This window comes from Hordeum vulgare, chromosome 2H, assembly GCF_904849725.1.
Source record: "Hordeum vulgare subsp. vulgare chromosome 2H, MorexV3_pseudomolecules_assembly, whole genome shotgun sequence".
NCBI lineage: Eukaryota > Viridiplantae > Streptophyta > Magnoliopsida > Poales > Poaceae > Hordeum > Hordeum vulgare.
The window spans coordinates 557,463,733-557,481,240 of record NC_058519.1 but is presented as its reverse complement, the minus strand read 5'-3'; positions in this window follow the sequence as shown (position 1 = coordinate 557,481,240).

Here is a 17,508-nt window from a genome sequence, read left to right as displayed (position 1 = left end):
CAAGCCCAGGAGGCGCGGCCACCCCCCTGGCCGCGCCTACCAGGCTTGTGGGGCCCACGTTGCTCCACCGCCTCCAATTCCAGCTCTATTTAGTCCGTCTCGCCTGGAAAAAAAATCAGGGAGAAGAGTTCATCACGTTTTACGATACGGAGCCGTCGCCACCTCCTGTTCTTCATCTGGAGGGCAGATCTGGAGTCCATTTTGGGCTCCGGAGAGGGGAAATCGTCGCCATCGTCATCATCAACCTTCCTTCATCGCCAATTCCATGATGTTCTTCACCCTTCGTGAGTAATCTCATTGTAGGCTTGCTGGCCGGTGATGAGTTGGATGAGATCTATCATGTAATCGAGTTAGTTTTGACGGGGATTAATCCCTAGTAGACACTATGTTCTGAGATTGATGTTGCTACTACTTTGCCATGCTTAATGCTTGTCACTAGGGCCCGAGTGCCATGATTTCAGATCTGAACCTATTATGTTGTCGCCAATATATGTGTGTTTAGATCCTATCTTGCAAGTTGTAGTCACCTACTATGTGTTATGACCCGGCAACCCCGGAGTGACAATAGCCGGAACCACTCCCGGAGATGACCATAGTATGAGGAGTTCATGTATTCACCAAGTGTTAATGTGTTGGTCCGGTTCTTTATTAAAAGGAGAACCTTAATATCCCGTAGTTTCCATTAGGACCCTGCTGCCACGGGATGGATGGACAATAGATGTCATGCAAGTTCTTTTCCCTAAGCACGTATGACTACATACGGAATACATGCCTACATTAGATTGACGAACTGGAGCTAGTTACTTATCTCTCCGTGTTATAACTGTTGCATGATGAATCACATCCGACATAATCATCCATCACCGATCCAATGCCTACGAGTCTTTTACTACTGGTCCTTGCTATGTTATTTTGGTGTTGCTGCTGCTGTTACTCTGTTGCTACTGCTATTACTTTGCTGCTACTGATTACTGTTGCTACTGCTGCTATCACCCTACTTTTCTACTGATACTTTGCTGCAGACACTAAATCTTTCAGGTGTGGTTGAATTGACAACTCAACTGCTAATACTTGAGAATATTCTTTCGCTTCCCCTTGAGTTGAATCAATAAATTTGGGTTGAATACTCTACCCTCGAAAACTGTTGCGATCCCCTATACTTGTGGGTTATCAAGACATTTTTCTGGCGCCATTGTCGGGGAAGCACATCTATATTCTCTGAGTCACTTGGGATTTACGTCTGCTGGTCACTATGAAGAATCTGAGAGATCCAAGAACTAATGTCTTGCCCTCAACTACGAGGACAGGTAAGGAACTGCCATCTAGCTCTGCACTTGATTCACCTTCAGTTATGAGTAAGTTTGCGACACCACCTCCTCCTAGAAATCTTGATATGTCGCATGTGCTTCATGATGCTACTTCTGCTGCCCATGATGCTTATGATGATGCTATGCTTGATACTGCTTTGCCTGATGATGCTATGCTTGATACTGCTTTGCCTGATGATGCTATGCCTGATACTGCTTTGCCTAATGATGATATGCTTGATACTGCTTTGCCACTAGGTGCATTCCTTGATGCACAAATTGCTAGAGTTGCTGCTAGATGTGATGATACTTCTGAAACTGCTGATACTATTGAAGTAGAACCTACTATTATGCCTGAATTGCCTGATATGCCAGATACGCGTTATGTTATGGAGGGAGAGATTGCTGAGGATTTTCTTGCGTGTAAGGATAGCTATGATGTTGAGAAATTACTACGCAAGTGGAAAGAAAAATCTCTGAACGCTAGGATGAAATACGACCCGAAGTTTGCCACTTCGCCTATCTTTGTGACTGATAAGGATTATGAATTCTCTGTTGACCCTGAGTTAATCACTCTTGTCGAATCTGACCCTTTTCACGGTTATGAGTCTGAAACGGTGTAGCCCATCTTACCAAACTGCACGATATAGCCACCCTATTCACGAGTGAGGAAAAGATTCGCCACTACTATATCCTCAAGTTGTTTCCTTTCTCGCTAAAGGATGATGCTAAGACCTGGTTCACTTCTCTTGCTCCTGGTTGTGTGCGTAGCCCCCACGATATGGTCTACTAATTCTTTGAAAAATATTTCCTTGCCCATAAGAAGCAAGCTGCCTTGTAGGAAATATACAACTTTGCACAAGCTGAAGAAGAGAGTCTCCCACAAGCTTGGGGGAGGCTCGTCCAACTACTGAATGCTTTGCCTGATCCCCCTCTCGAGAAGAATGAAATACTTGATATCTTCTATAATGGACTTACCGATGCTTCCAAAGACCACCTAGATAGTTGTGCCGGTTGTGTTTTTAGGGAACGAACCGTAGAACAAGCTGAGATTCTATTGAATAACATCTTGTGCAAGGAGAATGCTTGGACTATTCCCGAACCACCTCCTAAGCCAACTCCGAAGAAAAGAGGTATTCTATTCCTCAAACCTGAACATATGCAAGAAGCTAAGAAATCTATGCGAGAGAAAGGCATTAAATCTGAAGATGTCAAAAATCTACCACCTATCGAAGAGATCCATGGTGTTGATAACCCGATACAGGTAGTAGAAGTAAATTCTCTGCGTAGGTTTGATGAGAGTGATATTCCTTTTGATAAACCTGCTAGCTTATGCCTGGATGAATTTGATAACTTTGTTGCCAAACAACAGAGTTTCAATGATTATGTTAGCAGACAATTGGAACAGAATGCTCGTATGCTTAGTCATTTAAGTGCTTGTGTGGACAAAAACGTCAATGATCTTAAACTTCTGAGTAAACATGCCTCTATGGTTACTACTCAGGTAGAACAAGTACTTAAAGCTCAAAATGACTTGCTCAATGAGTTGAATGACAATTCTGTCAAAGTTGTCACTAGAGGCGGTAGAATGACTCAGGAACCTTTGTATCCTGAGGGTCATCCGAAGAGAATTGAACAAGATTCTCAAGGAGTTAGCACTGATGCACCTAGTCATCCTAGGAAGAAGAAGAAAGATGATAGGAACTTGCACACTAGCAACTCTGTTGCTGCTACACCTGAGAGTCCAAACGATGCCTCCGTGTCTGATGCCGAAACACAATCTCGCGATGAACATGAGCCTAATGATAATATCAATAGTGATGTTCATGATGATGCTCAACCTAGCAATGATAAGGATGTGGAGATTGAACATGTTGATCTTGATAACCCACAACCTAAGAATAAGAGATACGATAAGAATGACTTCGATGCTAGGAAGCATGGTAAAGAAAGGGAACCATGCGTTCAGAAACCCATGCCCTTTCCTCCCAAACCATCCAAGAAAAAGGATGATGAGGATTTTGAGCGCTTCGTTGAGATGATTAGACCTGTCTTTCTGCAAACGCGTTTGACAGATATGCTCAAAATGTCTCCGTATGCTAAGTACATGAAAGATATTGTTACTAATAAGAGGAGGATACCTGAGGTTGAGATTTCCACCATGCTTTCTAACTATACCTTCAAGGGTGGAACTCCTAAGAAACTAGGTGATCCTGGTGTGCCCACTATACCTTGCTCCATTAAAGGCAACTACGTTAGAATTGCGTTATGCGATCTTGGAGCCGGTGTTAGTGTTATGCCTCTCTCTCTCTCTTTATCGTAGACTTGAACTGAATAAGTTGACACCCACTAAAATCTCTCTGCAAATGGCCGACAAATCAACTGCTTTCCCTATCAGCATTTGCAAGGATGTGCATGTTTTGGTTGCCAACGTCACTATCTTAACAGACTTTGTTATTCTGGATATTCCTGAGGACGATGCCATGGCGGTCATCGTTGGAAGACCCTTTCTAAACACTGCAGGGGCTGTTATAGATTGCAACAAAGGCAATGTCACTTTCCATGTCAACGGTAATGAGCATACGGTGCACTTTTCGAAGAAACAATATCGAGTACATTGCATCAATGCTATCGAAAAAACTTCATCGATTCTTATTGGGAGCTTTGAATGCCCTATTCCTCCTGTTAAGATGAAGTATGATTTGCTTGTTGGGGAGATACACATCCCCATTGAGGTAACCTAGTGACTATTCGAAAATTCTCAGTTCTCTTTTGCGATTCGAAAAGGTTTGTCGAGGAGACTTGATCAACCTCATTGACGAATTTCTTTTGATGACCATGAGATGGATGAATCGAGGAGTCACAAACCTATGTTCCAAGCTTTCACTTTCGGTTGCTTAGAAGAAAAATGATAGGTTTAGTTTAGTTTTCCCTGCTTTCTGTTTTAGCGTCCCGTGGAAAAGTACCCCGAAAATAAAAGTTCTCCGAACGTCCTGAAAATCAAGTATGATTTTTTCTAGAATTTTTGAAAAATACTGAGATGAAGAGCTAGTCTGGGGGCTGCACCAGTGGGCCATAAGCCCTGGAGGCGCGGGCACCTCCCTGGCCACGCCTACCTGGCTTGTGGGGCCCATGTGCACCTCCTCCACTCATTCTAGATCCCATCTGCTTCTCCTACCTCCAGAAAAAATCGTTTCGCAGCTCAAACCCGTGTTCTTGCTCCTCTTGCTGGGATTTTCGATCTCTTTGCTCAAAGCACCATTCTCCGAACTGTTTTGGGGAAATTGCTCCTTGGTGAGTAACTCCTCCATTGGTCCAATTAGTTTTTGCTCTAGTGCCTTATACTTCGCGTATTTTTGCTACCTTGGTGACCCTGTTCTTGAGCTTTGCATGCTAATTTTAGCTGGCCCCAAGTAATTTTGATGCGTAATATGACCTCTAGGCACTTGTGGGAGTAGTTGCTACGAGTTTTGTTGAGCCTTATTCACTTTTCCTTAGAATCACTAAAAATTTCAGAAATTTTCAGAGATAGGAAAAGGGAAAAAATGAAGAGGTTCTTAAGAGGCTCTTCAAGACGTGACCCCAAGGAGGATGGAAGTGAGGAGAAGCCCAAGTATCCGGTCCCTCGAGTCGCAGAAGTTCGAATGTGCGAGTGGCCAAACGATGTGTTCTTACGTGCCGCCGGACTTTATGAGGATTTTTATCACTTGGTGGAGAACGCAGGCCTTACCGCCTTCGTTGAAGATAAGTGTCCGCAATACCTCCTCCTCACTAATATTTTCGTGCAAAGCTTTAACTTCTATCCAAGGAAGAATCCTCCTATGGTTGAGTTCAAATTATATGATATCCCCCAGCGCATGTCACTCCAGGATTTTTGCAATGTTTGTAAATTGCCTTTTGTTGGGGATATTCATGAACCTCGTCCACGGGACTTGGAAGCTTTCATCGATACAATTGCTGTAGGAGAGGAGAGAGGAGTGTCTTGCGCTAGAGTTGCTAGCATACATTTTCCCGTGCTTCGGTACTTCTCACTATTTGTGGGAAAATGTTTGGTTGGCCGTGGGAAGGCTGGGTCACTTAGTTCCCCAGATCTTGCGGTCTTGAGCGAAGCCCTTTATAACGACAAAACTTATAGCTTGGGCGCTATAGTAGCTCAACGGTTGAACATGAACCGTTCTAAAGGTGTTGTCTATGGAGGTATCTATGCTACCCGTCTTGCCATACACTTTGAGATACCCATTAGACTGGACGAGGAAGAAGAGATTCTTCTTCCCGAGAGATATCTAGATTATGATAGCATGGTTCGCCATGACTTTCTGGATAGAGATATAAATAGAAGGATGATTTATAACCTGGTATTTAGTCAGGGTACTCGTGAGACTATTACTTTGCCTGCTCCTTCTTTGTTCAATATTCATGCAGACAGGTACATTATTATGCCCTCGGACATCTACGCATATTGGGGCTTGGCCCAACCACAGGTGCCCGTGCCCGAGCCGCCAGTCGAGTACCAGACGCCAGTTTATGAGTGGGAGCCAGAGGAGCTCACACAGTAGTGGCATCCTCAGTCCACTCCGGAGTACCCCAGAGCTGGTTATTTCCCTCCTTGGAAGTAGACCAACTTAGGCCAAAAGCCTAAGCTTGGGGGAGTACGTGTTTCTCACCGACCTTACATTCTTGCTTATGCTTTCATTTTGTTCGTCGGTGTTCACACTTTGCCACTGTATCATCCATGCTAGTTTATTTTCTTCTTCTCGTTTTCTTTTCGTGTGTCTGTCTAGTTTGAGAAAACCCAAAAATATTTTATTTTTCTTCTTTTTCTTGTTGGGAGTTTTCCCGTGTAAATAGTTTTTTTTTCTTTGGGTCAAGGTAGAAGACCATGGTTACAATGTTTAGTGGCTCTCGCATGCATACCTGTTTAGCTATCAAGAGCCATATTACTTTGTCTTCTCCTTTGTGTTTGCCTGCAGATTCCAGCTTTAGTCCAATGCACGAGCACTCTTATTATTGTTCACATCGTTCGGTCGTGCAAGTGAAAGGCAATAATGACGATATATGATGAAGTGACTGAGCCTGGAAAAGCTGGTATGAACTCGATCTATTTTGTTTTTGTAAATATGACTAGCTCACTATTCCTAAGTTCAGCTTTGTTGTGAGAGAAACATGTTTGCAATGACAACTTAGAGATCATAGTTGCTGATGCCATGCTTACTTAGCTAGGAGCTTATAATGGTTTGCCTTGTATGCCAACATGAATGTTGAGATGACTATGATGTAGTATGATAGGATGGTATCCTCCTTTGAATGATTCAAGTGGCTTGACTTGGCGCATGTTTACGCATGTAGTTGAAACAAAATCAACATAGCCTCTATGATATTCATGTTCATGGTGATTTATGTCCTACTCATGCTTGCACTCAATGCTAGTTAATCTAATGCATTTTGATGACTGTTGTCGCTCTCTAGTTGGTCGCTTCCCAGTCTTTTGCTAGCCTTCAGTTGTACTAAGCGGGAATACTGCTTGTGCATCCACTTCCATAAACCCAAAGTTGTTCCATATGAGTCCACCATACCCACCTATATGCGGTATCTACCTGCCGTTCGAAGTAAATTTGCATGTGCCACTCTCTAAACCTTCAAGAAATTATCTGTTTTGCGTGCCTGAACCTCTCACGTGGTGACAGGGGGCTATCAGTATCTTGCATGCTAGGTGTGTTATCCTCGATATGTGTTTATTCACTATCATTCACGAGAAAGGGGCCGGTAATTGGAATTCCCAGTTCCATGCTCAAATCGAAAAGATAATTGCAAACAAAACTCCCCCTGGATTGATGTTGGTATGGACTAATTGGGGAACGTAGCATGGGAAACAAAAATTTTCCTACGCGCACGAAGACCTATCATGGTGATGTCCATCTACGAGAGGGGATGAGTGATCTACGTACCCTTGTAGACCGTACAGCAGAAGCGTTAGAGAACGCGGTTGATGTAGTGGAACGTCCTCACGTCCCTCGATCCGCCCCGCGAACAATCCCGCGATCAGTCCCACGATCTAGTACCGAACGGACGGCACCTCCGCGTTCAGCACACGTACAAATCGACGATGATCTCGGCCTTCTTGATCCAGCAAGAGAGACGGAGAGGTAGAAGAGTTCTCCGGTAGCGTCACGGCGCTCCGGAGGTTGGTGATGACCTTGTCTCAGCAGGGCTCCGCCCGAGCTCCGCAGAAACACGATCTAGAGGAAAAACCGTGGAGGTATGTGGTCGGGCTGCCGTGGAAAAGTCGTCTCAAATCAGCCCTAAAACCTCCGTATATATAGGTGGGAGGGAGGGCCTTGCCTTGGGGTCCAAGGACCCTCAAGGGGGTCGGCCGAGCCAAGGGGGAGGACTCTCCCCCCCCAAACCGAGTTGGACTAGGTTTGGTGGGAGGGAGTCCCCCTTCCTTCCCACCTCCTCCTTTTTTTTTCTTTCTCTCTTGATTTTCTTCTCCTTGGCACATAGGGCACTTGTGGGCTGTCCCACAAGCCCACTAAGGGCTGGTGTGTCTCCCCCAAGGCCTATGGGCTTCCCCGGGGTGGGTTGCCCCCCCGGTGAACTCCCGGAACCCATTCGTCATTCCCGGTACATTCCCGGTAACTCCGAAAATTTTCCGGTAATCAAATGAGGTCATCCTATATATAAATCTTCGTTTCCGGACCATTCCGGAAACCCTCGTGACGTCCGAGATCTCATCCGGGACTCCGAACAACATTCAGTAACCAACCATATAACTCAAATACGCATAAAACAACGTCGAACCTTAAGTGTGCACACCCTGCGGGTTCGAGAACTATGTAGACATGACCCGAGAGACTCCTCGGTCAATATCCAATAGCGGGACCTGGATGGCCATATTGGATCCTATATATTCTACGAAGATCTTATCGTTTGAACCTCAGTGCCAAGGATTCGGATAATCCCGTATGTCATTCCCTTTGTCCTTCGGTATGTTACTTGCCCGAGATTCGATCGTCAGTATCCGCATACCTATTTCAATCTCGTTTACCGGCAAGTCTCTTTACTCGTTCCGTAATACAAGATCCCGCAACTTACACTAAGTTACATTGCTTGCAAGGCTTGTGTGTGATGTTGTATTACCGAGTGGGCCCCGAGATGCCTCTCCGTCACACGGAGTGACAAATCCCAGTCTTGATCCATACTAACTCAACTAACACCTTCGGAGATACCTGTAGAGCATCTTTATAGTCACCGAGTTACGTTGCGACGTTTGATACACACAAAGCATTCCTCCGGTGTCAGTGAGTTATATGATCTCATGGTCATAGGAATAAATACTTGACACGCAGAAAACAGTAGCAACAAAATGACACGATCAACATGCTACGTCTATTAGTTTGGGTCTAGTCCATCACGCGATTCTCCCAATGACGTGATCCAGTTATCAAGCAACAACACCTTGTTCATAATCAGAAGACACTGACTATCATTGACCAACTGGCTAGCCAACTAGAGGCATGCTAGGGACGGTGTTTTGTCTATGTATCCACACATGTAAATGAGTCTTCATTCAATACAATTATAGCATGGATAATAAACTATTATCTTGATACCGGAATTATAATAATAACCATATTTATTATTGCCTCTAGGGCATAATTCCAACAGTCTCCCACTTGCACTAGAGTCAATAATCCAGCCCTCACATCACCATGTGAATTACATTGTAATAAATCTAACACCCATACAGTTCTGGTGTCGATCATGTTTTGGCCGTGGAAGAGGTTTAGTCAGCGGGTCTGCTACATTCAGATCCGTGTGCACTTTGCATATATTTACGTCCTCTTCCTCGACGTAGTCGCGGATGAGGTTGAAGCATCGTTTGATGTGTCTGGTCTTCTTGTGAAACCGTGGTTCCTTTGCTAAGGCAATGGCACCCGTGTTGTCACAGAACAAGGTTATTGGATCCAGTGCACTTGGCACCACTCCAAGATCCGTCATGAACTGCTTCATCCAGACACCCTTCTTAGCCGCCTCCGAGGCAGCCATGTACTCCGCTTCACATGTAGAATCTGCTACGACGCTTTGCTTGGAACTGCACCAGCTTACTGCACCCCCGTTAAGAATAAGTATGTATCCGGTTTGCGACTTAGAGTCATCCGGATCTGTGTCAAAGCTTGCATCGACGTAACCTTTTACGGCGAGCTCTTCGTCACCTCCATACACGAGAAACATCTCCTTAGTCCTTTTCAGGTACTTCAGGATATTCTTGACCGCTGTCCAGTGATCCACTCCTGGATTACTCTGGAACCTACCTGCCATACTTATGGCCAGGCTAACATCCGGTCTAGTGCACATCATTGCATACATGATAAAACCTATGACTGAAGCATAGGGGACGGAGCGCATATGCTCTTTATCTTCATCAGTTGCTGGGCACTGAGTCTTACTCAATCTCGTACCTTGTAAAACTGGCAAGAACCCTTTCTTGGACTATTCCATTTTGAACCTCTTCAAGGCTTTATCAAGGTATGTGCTTTGTGAAAGTCCTATCAGGCGTTTTGATCTATCCCTATAGATCTTAATGCCTAGAATGTAAGCAGCTTCTCCTAGGTCCTTCATAGAGAAACTTTTATTCAAGTAACCTTTTATGCTCTCCAAAAGCTCTACGTTGTTTCCAATCAGTAATATGTCATCCACATATAATATTAGAAACGCCACAGAGCTCCCACTCACTTTCTTGTAAATACAAGATTCTCCAACCACTTGTATAAACCCAAATGCTTTGATCACCTCATCAAAGCGTTTGTTCCAACCAGTCCATAAATGGATCGCTGGAGCTTGCACACCTTGTCAGCATTTTTAGGATCGACAAAACCTTCGGGTTGCATCATATACAACTCTTCCTTAAGGAAACCGTTAAGGAACGCCGTTTTGACATCCATCTGCCAGATTTCATAATCGAAAAATGCAGCTATTGCTAACATGATTCTGACGGACTTAAGCATCGCTACGGGTGAGAAAGTCTCATCGTAGTCAACTCATGGAACTTGTGAAAAACCCTTTGCCACAAGTCGAGCTTTATAAACGGTCACATTACCATCAGCGTCCGTCTTCTTCTTAAAGATCCATTTGTTCTGAATAGCCTTGCGGCCCTCAGGTAATATCTCCAAAGTCCACACTTTGTTCTCATACATGGATCCTATCTCGGATTTCATGGCTTCTAGCCATTTGTTGGAATCTGGGCCCACCATTGCTTCTTCATAATTTGCAGGTTCATTGTTGTCTAACAACATGATTGATAAGACGGGGTTACCGTACCACTCTGGAGCAGCGCGTGATCTCGTCGACCTGCGTGGTTCAATAGAAACTTGAACTGGAGTTTCATGATCATCATCATTAACTTCCTCCTCAACCGGCGTCGCAACGACAGAGGTTTCCCCTTGCCCCGCGCCACCATCCAGAGGGATAAGAGGTTCGACAACCTCGTCAAGTTCTATCTTCCTCCCACTCAATTCTCTCGAGAGAAACTCCTTCTCGAGAAAAGCTCCGTTTTTAGCAACAAACACTTTGCCCTCGGATTTGAGATAGAAGGTGTACCCAACTGTCTCTTTTGGGTAACCTACGAAGACACACTTTTCCGCTTTGGGTTCCAGCTTTTCAGGCTGAAGCTTTTTGACATAAGCATCACATCCCCAAACTTTAAGAAACGACAACTTTGGCCTTTTGCCATACCACAGTTCGTATGGTGTCGTCTCAACGGATTTTGATGGTGCCCTATTTAAAGTGAATGCAGCTGTTTCTAATGCATAACCCCAAAATGATAACGGCAAATCAGTAAGAGACATCATAGATCGCACCATCTCTAACAAAGTACGATTACGATGTTTGGACACACCATTACGCTGTGGTGTTCCGGGCGGTGTTAACTGCGAAACAATTCCACATTGTCTTAAGAGAGCACCAAACTCGAAACTCAGATATTCACCCCCACGATCAGACCGTAGGAACTTGATCTTCTTGTTACGATGATTTTCCACTTCACTCTGAAATTGCTTGAACTTTTCAAATGTTTCAGACTTGTGCTTCATCAAGTAGACATAACCATATCTACTTAAATCGTCAGTGAAGGTGAGAAAATAACGATATCCGCCGCGTGCCTCTACGCTCATTGGACCACACACATCGGTATGTATGATTTCCAACAAGTCACTTGCACGCTCCATTGTTCCGGAGAACGGAGTCTTAGTCATCTTGCCCATGAGGCATGGTTCGCACGTGTCAAGTGAATCAAAGTCAAGTGACTCCAAAAGTCCACCAGCATGGAGTTTCTTCATGCGCTTTACACCAATATGACCCAAGTGGCAGTGCCACAAAAATATGGCGCTATCATTGTTTACTCTAACTCTTTTGGTCTCAATGTTATGTATATGCGTATCGCTATCAAGATTCAACATGAACAATCCTCTCACATTCGGTGCATGACCATAAAAGATGTTACTCATAGAAATAGAACAACCATTATTCTCAGACTTAAAAGAGTAACCGTCTCGCAATAAACAAGATCCAGATATAATGTTCATGCTCAACGCAGGCACTAAATAACAATGATTTAAGTTCATCACTAATCCCGATGGTAGCTGAAGTGACATTGTGTCGACGGCGATTGCATCAACCTTGGAACCATTTCCTACGCGCATCTTCACTTCGTCTTTCGCCAGCCTTCGTCTATTCCGCAGTTCCTGCTTCGAGTTGCAAATGTGAGCAACAGAACCGGTATCGAATACCCAGGCACTACTACGAGAGCCGGTTAAGTACACATCAATAACTTGTATATCAAATATACCTGATTTTTTTTTGCCCGCCTTCTTATCTGCCAGATACTTGGGGCAATTGCGCTTCCAGTGACCCATACCCTTGCAATAGAAGCACTCTGTTTCAGGCTTAGGTCCAGCCTTGGGTTTCTTCGGCGGATTGGCAATAGGCTTGCCGCTCTTCTTCGAATTGCCCTTCTTGCCTTTGTCGTTTCTCTTGAAACTAGTGGTCTTGCTCGCCATCAACACTTGATGCTCTTTACGGAGTTCAGACTCTGCGACTTTCAGCATCGCAAACAACTCGCCGGGAGACTTGTTCATCCCTTGCATGTTGTAGTTCAACACAAAGCCTTTATAGCTTGGCGGCAGTGATTGAAGGATTCTGTCAGTGATAGCTTCTTGCGGGAGTTCAATCCCCAGTTCAGCTAGACGGTTTGAGTACCCAGACATTTTGAGCACATGTTCACTGACACACGAGTTTTCCTCCATCTTGCAAGCATAGAATTTATCGAAGGTCTCATACCTCTCGATCCGGGCGTTCTTCTGAAAGATAAACTCCAACTCCTGGAACATCTCAAATGCTCCATGACGCTCAAAGCGACGTTGAAGTCCCGGTTCTAAGCCATACAAGACTGCACATTGAACTATTGAGTAGTCCTCCTTACGTGCTAACCAAGCGTTCTTAACATCCTGATCAGCCGTAGCGGGTGGTTCATCTCCTAGCGCAGCATTAAGGACATAATCCTTCTTCCCAGCTTGTAAGATTAGCTTAAGATTATGAGCCCAGTCTACAAAGTTGCTTCCATCATCTTTCAACTTAGCTTTCTCTAGGAACGTATTAAAATTCAGGATGACTGTCGCGTGAGCCATGATCTACAACACAAATATATTCAAAGTGGACTTAGACTATGTTCAAGATAATTAGAGTTCAACTTAATCAAATTATATGCTAAACTCCCACTCAAAAAGTACATCTCTCTAGTCATTTGAGTGGTTCATGATCCACTTACACTATCCCAAGTCCGATCATCACGTGAGTTGGGTATAGTTTCAGTGGTAAGCATCCCTATGCTAATCATATCAACTATATGATTCATGATCGACCTTTCGGTCCCATGTGTTCCGAGGCCATGTCTGCACATGCTAGGCTCGTCAAGCTTAACCCGAGTGTTCCGCGTGCGCAACTGTTTTGCACCCGTTGTATGTGAACGTTGAGTCTATCACACCCGATCATCACGTGGTGTCTCGAAACGACGAACTGTAGCAACGGTGCACAGTCGGGGAGAACACAATTTCGTCTTGAAATTTTAGTGACAAATCACCTCATAATGCTACCGTCGTTCTAAGCAAAATAAGGTGCATAAAAGGATTAACATCACATGCAATTCATAAGTGACATGATATGGCCATCATCATGTGCTTCTCGATCTCCATCACCAAAGCACCGGCACGACCTTCTTGTCACCGGCGCCACACCATGATCATCCATCAACGTGTTGCCATCGGGGTTGTCGTGCTACTTATGCTATTACTACTAAAGCTACATCCTAGCAAAATAGTAAACGCATCTGCAAGCACAAACGTTAGTATAAAGACAACCCTATGGCTCCTGCCGGTTGCCGTACCATCGACGTGCAAGTCGATATTTCTATTACAACATGATCATCTCATACATCCAATATATCACATCACATCGTTGGACATATCACATCACAATCATACCCTGCAAAAACAAGTTAGACGTCCTCTAATTTTGTTGTTGCATGTTTTACGTGGTGACCAAGGGTATCTAGTAGGATCGCATCTTACTTACGCAAACACCACAACAGAGATATATGAGTTGCTATTTAACCTCATCCAAGGACCTCCTCGGTCAAATCCGATTCAACTAAAGTTGGAGAAACCGACACTTGCCAGTCATCTTTGAGCAAAGGGGGTTACTCGTAACGATGAAACCAGTCTCTCGTAAGCGTACGAGTAATGTCGGTCCAAGCCGCTTCAATCCAACAATACCGCGGAATCAAGAAAAGACTAAGGAGGGCAGAAAAACGCACATCACCGCCCACAAAAACTTTTGTGTTCTACTCGAGAAGACATCTACGCATGAACCTAGCTCATGATGCCACTATTGGGGAACGTAGCATGGGAAACAAAAATTTTCCTACGCGCACGAAGACCTATCATGGTGATGTCCATCTACGAGAGGGGATGAGTGATCTACGTACCCTTGTAGACCGTACAGCAGAAGCGTTAGAGAACGCGGTTGATGTAGTGGAACGTCCTCACGTCCCTCGATCCGCCCCGCGAACAATCCCGCGATCAGTCCCACGATCTAGTACCGAACGGACGGCACCTCCGCGTTCAGCACACGTACAGCTCGACGATGATCTCGGCCTTCTTGATCCAGCAAGAGAGACGGAGAGGTAGAAGAGTTCTCCGGCAGCGTGACGGCGCTCCGGAGGTTGGTGATGACCTTGTCTCAGCAGGGCTCCGCCCGAGCTCCGCAGAAACACGATCTAGAGGAAAAACCGTGGAGGTATGTGGTCGGGCTGCCGTGGAAAAGTCGTCTCAAATCAGCCCTAAAACCTCCGTATATATAGGTGGGAGGGAGGGGGCCTTGCCTGGGGGTCCAAGGACCCTCAAGGGGGTCGACCGAGCCAAGGGGGAGGACTCTCCCCCCCAAACCGAGTTGGACTAGGTTTGGTGGGAGGGAGTCCCCCTTCCTTCCCACCTCCTCCTTTTTTTTTCTTTCTCTCTTGATTTTCTTCTCCTTGGCGCATAGGGCACTTGTGGGCTGTCCCACCAGCCCACTAAGGGCTGGTGTGTCTCCCCCAAGGCCTATGGGCTTCCCTGGGGTGGGTTGCCCCCCGGTGAACTCCAGGAACCCATTCGTCATTCCCGGTACATTCCCGGTAACTCCAAAAACTTTCCGGTAATCAAATGAGGTCATCCTATATATAAATCTTCGTTTCCGGACCATTCCGGAAACCCTCGTGACGTCCGAGATCTCATCCGGGACTCCGAACAACATTCGGTAACCAACCATATAACTCAAATACGCATAAAACAACGTCGAACCTTAAGTGTGCAGACCCTGCGGGTTCGAGAACTATGTAGACATGACCCGAGAGACTCCTCGGTCAATATCCAATAGCGGGACCTGGATGCCCATATTGGATCCTACATATTCTACAAAGATCTTATCGTTTGAACCTCAGTGCCAAGGATTCGTATAATCCCGTATGTCATTCCCTTTGTCCTTCGGTATGTTACTTGCCCGAGATTCGATCGTCAGTATCCGCATACCTATTTCAATCTCGTTTACCGGCAAGTCTCTTTACTCGTTCCGTAATACAAGATCCCGCAACTTACACTAAGTTACATTGCTTGCAAGGCTTGTGTGTGATGTTGTATTACCGAGTGGGCCCCGAGATACCTCTCCGTCACACGGAGTGACAAATCCCAGTCTTGATCCATACTAACTCAACTAACACCTTCGGAGATACCTGTAGAGCATCTTTATAGTCACCGAGTTACGTTGCGACGTTTGATACACACAAAGCATTCCTCCGGTGTCAGTGAGTTATATGATCTCATGGTCATAGGAATAAATACTTGACACGCAGAAAACAGTAGCAATAAAATGACACGATCAACATGCTACGTATATTAGTTTGGGTCTAGTCCATCACGTGATTCTCCCAATGACGTGATCCAGTTATCAAGCAATAACACCTTGTTCATAATCAGAAGACACTGACTATCATTGACCAACTGGCTAGCCAACTAGAGGCATGCTAGGGACGGTGTTTTGTCTATGTATCCACACATGTAAATGAGTCTTCATTCAATACAATTATAGCATGGATAATAAACTATTATCTTGATACAGGAATTATAATAATAACCATATTTATTATTGCCTCTAGGGCATAATTCCAACATGGACGGCACCCGAGGATTCGGCTAGCCGTGTAGTGTGATTGATTGGTGGCGAGGGAGTCAAAACTTTACTTTTCGGTCTGGGAACCGCCTATAGCATGTGTAGCGTGGAAGATGGTGAGAATTCTTGGTCATTGCGTTGACAATGAAAGCATGCCACCCAAAATTATTATCTCTATTTTCAAAGCTTGAGCTCTGGCACCTCTGCAAATCAATGCTTCCCTCTGTGAAGGGCCTGTCTATTTATGTTCCTGTTGAGTCATCCTCCTCTTATAAAAGCACCAATTAGAGAGCACCTCTGTCATTTTTATGCTCTGCTTTTAACTGTGTTGAGTATGACTGTGACTGGATCTTCTTTGTCGTGAATTACAATGTTTAGTCAGCCCTTGGTCTTTGAAGGTGCTCTGCATTTATGTTTTGCAGTCTCAGAAAGATCTAGCAAGATACCACCTATTCGCACTGCTTTATGATTGTTTTGATTGAAGTGTTGACGTTGGAGACTTATTATTATTTGCTCGCTAGTTGATTATGCCATTGATATGAGTTTACCGTGAGACCTAGATGTCATTTTCTTATGTGGTTTGCTTGTGATCTTGCTGAAACTCTGGATATGAGTTAGACATAGTCGCAACAACAAGATCAAACAAAGTTCGTCAAAGTTTTTCTTTTGTCTCTTTCAGTTTGTCAATTGAATTGCTTGAGGACAAGAAAGGCTTTAAGCTTGGGGTAGTTGATACGCCTCCATCGTATCTACTTTTCCGAACTCTTTTGCCCTTGTTTTGGACTCTAATTTGCATGATTTGAATGGAACTAACCCGGACTAACATTGTTTTCAGCAGAATTGCCATGGTGTTGTTTTTGTGCAGAAATAAAAGTTCTCGGAATGACCTGAAAATTTACGAGGAATTTTTATGGAATATATGAAAAATACCTACGCAAAGATCCACCGGAGGAGGTGAGCCAGTGGGCCACAAGCCCAGGAGGCGCGGCCACCCCCCTGGCCGCGCCTACCAGGCTTGTGGGGCCCACGTTGCTCCACCGCCTCCAATTCCAGCTCTATTTAGTCCGTCTCGCCTGGAAAAAAAATCAGGGAGAAGAGTTCATCACGTTTTACGATACGGAGGCGTCGCCATCTCCTGTTCTTCATCTGGAGGGCAGATCTGGAGTCCATTTTGGGCTCCGGAGAGGGAAAATCGTCACCATCGTCATCACCAACCTTCCTTCATCGCCGATTCCATGATGTTCTTCACCCTTCGTGAGTAATCTCATCGTAGGCTTGCTGGACGGTGATGAGTTGGATGAGATCTATCATGTAATCGAGTTAGTTTTGACGGGGATTAATCCCTAGTAGACACTATGTTCTAAGATTGATGTTGCTACTACTTTGCCATGCTTAATGCTTGTCACTAGGGCCCGAGTGCCATGATTTCAGATCTGAACCTATTATG